The following is a 6,316-nucleotide window of genomic DNA, read 5'->3' as shown; positions in this document are numbered from 1 at the left end:
TTTTAGTAAGGACGTACAAATAAAAAGAACATTACACTCTGTATTTATCAAAGCAACATCAGTAACTCCTTGGTCTTCTGTAAACAATTCCTTAAGAATATTTATTCTTTCTTTATATATATCAAGACGTGAACCACCTGAAGCCAATTTCTTGCAAAAACGTAAAACTGTATTTGTTTGTTCTTCAAAAAATTCCTTGTATAAATTGCTGTCTGTGTATGCTATAGTTATAATAAATGCGACTGAATCGAACGGACATGTGTTACTAATTAAATATCGTTTTTTATTCATCCGCAGAGGGGTTTTTAAATTACCATTTAATAATAAACTTTCATGCTTAGACCTTATGTTTCGATCACATAAAACTCGTTCAATCTCAGGTGTTGGTTGCATATACTTTGTGGGTCTACTTTTTGATTTTAGACTTTTTTTTTTAAGAATACCTTGTATGTCGTTGATAGGGATTTCACTGGTTTTACTTTCATGTATGACCTGGGAGTTGGCGATACATTTGCCAATTACATTTGCCAATGTAATTTCTTCATTATCGTCTGAAATTGAAGATGAACTTAAATTATCAAATAATTGTTTTGCTATGTTTATGTTTGCTTCAGACTCAATTTTTGTAGCAGTATTTTTAGAAGTGGGCCATATTTTTTGTCTTTTGTTATTACTTTTCAATGTGAAGCTGGTAATTGGTTCTTCACCTTTACCACGCCAATTTTCTATATCATCATCAGATGATAAAAAAGGATTATTAGACACACAATCACTTTCAACTGACGATATAGTAGTTGTTGGACTCTTATCAATAGCATTATTTCTTAGTTGAGAACTGCGAAATAGTTTTGAGTTACTATCAATGCTTTGGATGTGACGAAGTATGAAACGATCGGCGGTCATCGGGCGGCTAGCATGTCTTAAAATTAGATTTTTTAGCTCATTAAAATCGCTTTCAACCGGAGCTGATGTAGCAATTTGAAATGGCGAATTAAATGTATGCTGCATAACTGCAGTCCACAATGGGAAATGCTTACAAATTCGTTTAACGTCTTTTGCTAATTCTGGCAAAAAGTACGCAGACATCCTGTTACCTTTAACACTGGCATTTAATTTACTGCAATTTTCAATATCCTGTATAAATTGGGTTATTGCATTTGAAGATTCATCTATATCATCTGCATTTTCAATTTCTATATCTTCATTGTCTTGAGTATCACAGTCTGGGTAATTGTTACTAGTTTCATCAGCAGGTATGGCTTTCATAAGATTTATCAAATATACTCGATACTTCTCTGATGGATTTTCTTGATTCTCTGTTTCGTCTATCCATCCATCTGTTTCACTTAACATCACTGTCATGAATGCTGTTAATACATTTTTAAAAGTGTGAAGGTCAGTTGAAGTTAATAGAAGTCTAAAACAACGAACATAAAATTCTTTCAAACACTTTTTCTTGATACCACACAAACACTTAAGTCTACAAAAGGTTTTGATCATATGAGAAACGTCGATTCTAATATAACATGAAGGCAGTTTATCTTTTTCACCAGTAATTACAGAAAAACATTCATCAAGGTATGATTGAAAACTTAAATTACAAAAACTTTTACACATTGCCATAAGAAGTGCTCTGGAGTAATCAGATATGGCTTCACTAGGTGCACTCAGTCCACATCTTAACCACATATCCAGCCAATATGCAATAGTTATCGAATCGTGCTTTTCACTTATCATTTGGGTAACAGGAATTTGGCCGAAACCTTCATTTACAACAGCCTCGTACAAAAATATATCACCTGATAGTAACTTAAGAGACGTACGTTTGATTTTTTTTATAAGACTGCCGGTAGCATCAATAAAAAGCCTACTATATTTTTTAGTAATGTCTTTATATATAACAAGTTGATGATTGGTCCAATAATGGATAATAGCTGGATCACTGCCAATATGATGAATATTTCCAGCCTGAGAAGTATGCTTTAATTCAATCAAGGAATCAATTGGATTTCTATTAATGACTCCTAATGATTTATCTATGTAATCTTGTTTAGTCTTACTCAACACATTATTTTTGTAGAGATTTGGTGGTGAAATTCTTCCAAAATCTAAATCTTTTACCTGTTTACGTCTCCAATTTGAAGGTACATCTGTTGATAATTCATAACCAACCATTTTACGTTTAGTACCTTTCAACGGTCTTTTGGTTGTATGATTGATTTCATCGCCGACAGTATTTTTTGTTAATATACATAAATGTAATGGTTCACCTGGTTTTGGTTTAGCATCACTCCAACCAAAAAGATCATTTTTACACTCTTTACAAGTTGCTTGGAATGTTAAGTAATGTTTGCTTTTTGATATATCCTTATTCACTTTACCACGTTTATAAATGAAACAGCATGGCAATTTATAATTTTCCAAAAACGCATCGTTTATTATATCGGTCCACGTCCCTGGCTTCAGTATATCATAATACCTTATATTGCCTTTACTTTTATATGGTACAGATGATAGCAAAATGTTAGAAAAATCAGGTATAGTCAGATTAAATAACTTTTTATTATTGTTTTCTTCTGTCGATGAAGATGAAGACGTAGATTCGGTTTCTATTGGACTTACATTTTGTTGATTCTGAATACCTAGCAGATGTTTTATTTTATTTTGCCAATCATGCCTGTTTTGATAAACTGCTATATATATTGTCTTAGCTGACATTTTATATTGAAGTGCAACCGACAAATCAACCCAAACTTGATCAGATATTGGTCTTAAAATGTTATCGTCATTAAACAATAAATGCATTTTTTCTTGGAGAGCAGTGAACACAACATCATGGTTTAATGCAGCAGGCCTACCAGTTTTTTTAACCTAAAACGAATTCAATAACAATGATTTTAAATATCATAGAAGTAGATAAAGAATAATTGTATAAAATATAAGATAACTAGATTGAATTAAGATTTGTTTCAATAATTATACTCAACACAGCTACAAATGTATTAATTTTGTGTAATTAGACATAATCTAAAAAAAACTAATTACACCATTTCATTATAAAATATCATAAATCTGATAAACCTAATCTGACCTAACCAAATATGATCATCATTTAAAATGGATTAAAAAGCATTTATAATGCTAAATCATTGTATACAGTGATAAAAAAAAGGTGGGCAAGTTGGTACCGCTCTGATACACACTTATACATCTCATATACAGTATTTAGTTGGTGTATATAGGGGCCACTGTCATATTGATATTATATTATGTGCTAAATATAAAACCATTGTAACACAGAATGATTTTTAACGATGACATAAAGTTTATAATATTGCTATTTAAATAAGTAATTTAAAGACTGTGAAGGTGGCACCACATACATTGTTCGGTCCACACCAAAGTTCAATTTAATGCATTTATTTTCTAAACGACTTAAAAATATTTGCTAATTGCAACATGGTTTTTGGTCATTTGCAGTACAATAACTTCATAACTACGGACTTAAAACACTAAATAATAATAAATAAAATACTAATATTAATATTAAAAATAATACATTAAATTAAAATTAAATAGATTTTTTAACAAATATAGGTTTTTTGTTGAATAGTATTTTTTATCAAATATTGATTTTTTATCAGATTCGTATTAAATAAAGATTTATAATATGTCAGGTTAGACTCTTAAAAGTGATAACAAGTTAATGTATATTTATAATTAATAATAAATTAATATTTAAAAATATTACTAAATAAAATTAACTAATTAAACGTCGTTACATTTTTGATAATATTTAGTCAGTTTTATTTTTATTGATTATTTTAAATTGTTTAATTATATTTTTATTACTTTATACACATTAATTTTATTAAGTATATATATATATATATATATCATATTATATGAATCAATTTATTCATTTTTTGAAATTTTATATTCTTATTTTTTATAAATATTCATTAATTTTTATTCGTTTTATAAGAGTCAGTTATTTTAATTATTTTCAATCAATTATTATTATTATTATTATTATTATATTGTTTTCTTCAAGTCCTTTTTTATTAAAAACATTTTTTCAGAAAATATAGACTTTAACGAATATATATTTTTATCACGATTTTGTGTATCCTTCTCGGTTTTATTCAACTAAGATCTTTTATTCAAAGAAGATTTTTTTATTTTACTTAGATTTTATATTAAATTTTATTTTATAAATCTACGTTCAATCCATAGTAGTTAAAAATCAATATTTGATAAAAAAAAAAATCAATAATTGTTAAAAAAAACTATTCATTAAAAAAACCTATATTTTTAAAAAATCTATTTGATAAAAAACTATTCAAGCATTAAAAAAATCTATATTTATTAAAAAATCTATTGATAAAAAAACTTGATGGAATATAAAAGCCCAGTCGAATAGATTAAATAAATAGATAAATAATTTGAGGGGGGGGTTGATCACCATTTTCGTGATGTTTACGTATTTTATCAATATTTGAATTCTAATAAAAAAAAAATTGTGACTACGGATTTTTAATATTTTTAATAATCTGTTTTTTATTTTCTGTTAATAAAAAATCAATAAAAAAATGTAAAATCATTAAAAAAGATGTTTGATAAAAAATATTTTTGGTAAAAAAATCGTATTGTATAAAAAAAAAAATGGATCTTAATTAAAATCTAGTTTAAAATAATTGTATTTATTAAAAAATATTAATAAAATATTTTTTCAACAAACTTAATGAAATTATAATCATAAAAATTCTGTTTGATAAAAAATCAACAAAAAAATCTATATTTTACGAAATAGTAGATTTTTGATAAAAAAATCGGGGGACGCTTAAGACACAGGAAAATATATCATAGGAATGTGAAAAGCAAGAAAATAAAAACAAGGAATAAATTTCGATTAGGAAGATTATATTCAGGAAAGATGTTGAGCAAGAATATAAAAAACAGGAAAACGTTGCGTAGGAAAATAAAAACCGGAAAAGTAATTACACAGGAAAATAAAAATCAGGAAAAAAATTGTTGGGGAAATTTTGCATAGGAGTATAAAAATCGGGAAAAAAATTACACGGGAAAATATAAATCTGGATAATAAATACTTGGAAATTTATAAACAGGAAATTAAAAATCGGGATAATAAATACCTGGAAAATAATAAACAGGAAAATAATTAACCAAAATTTAAAAATCGGGAAAGTAAAGCTGTTATCTTATATATTATAATACAGTGTGATCACAAACTCAATTAACACCAGTGATGCAGTAGTGCAGTACTAAACAAATTTTAATATTTAAGGGATAACAGGCTTATGATATGGGTGAGCCTAATTGACTGAACTGAATGGACTGAATGGACAAGTTCAACAGTGGTGCCAACGATAAAATTCATGTCCCATCCAATCCCATATAATTTCTCATCAAGGGTCCGAGTTCTTATCATGGAACTGATCTGTCCACATAACCAACTGGTTGGTAACTACCATGGTCGTAACCACGAATTAAAGATAGTACTGCACTACTGCATATTAAGTTGCCGATGTATTTCTTAAAAGGGTTAGTTAATCTAAAACCGACGACAAACTTCATGTTTCCACCGTGTCAAGATAAGTAGCACTTTTCGGTTACTAAGTTACTCTGATACGGTTTAAAATATGTTTATAATATTCATATTTCGTACTATATATTTATACTAAACGGGCTGCATCACTGCGCTATGTATAAAACCATGGAAATAAATACCTACCGCAAAATATAATAAAATAGATTAACCTGTAGGTATCTGGTATATCAATTTATAAAAAAAAACCTTAAATAACGTACTATTTTGAATGACAGAGTAAACTTATTAGACAATACTACAATAGATACCTACATATTAAATAGGTACATACATAGGTTATTAAGTGGTTACATACTTAAATAGGAGATGAGAGGGGAGCTAACGGGGGCTTAGCCCCACTAAAGTCCGTCATGTCCCCTCCTTTTTTAGTTGTGTGGCATCGAAGCCCCCCCCAACTCACATTGATGTTAATAATATTAGCCCCCCTACAATTTTAATGGATTTCCACCTATCAGTAGGTTGGATGTTAGTCCCCCAAGCTAGAGGGTATCCACACTGGTGGGCCTCCCTCCTCAAGCCATTCATGTTGTTGTTATTTCTTTCATTACCAAATTTACTCATTGTATATTATATTAAATTACAGATTGTAAATATTCTATTTTATCTAATAATAAAAAAAAAAAAAAAAAGGATGTTAGTAATAATATTGTGATTTGTGTTTTGTTTGCAGTAGTAGGGTTACCT

This window comes from Acyrthosiphon pisum, unplaced genomic scaffold (assembly GCF_005508785.2).
Source record: "Acyrthosiphon pisum isolate AL4f unplaced genomic scaffold, pea_aphid_22Mar2018_4r6ur Scaffold_21109;HRSCAF=23054, whole genome shotgun sequence".
NCBI classification, from domain to species: domain Eukaryota; kingdom Metazoa; phylum Arthropoda; class Insecta; order Hemiptera; family Aphididae; genus Acyrthosiphon; species Acyrthosiphon pisum.
This window is presented reverse-complemented; position numbering follows the sequence as displayed.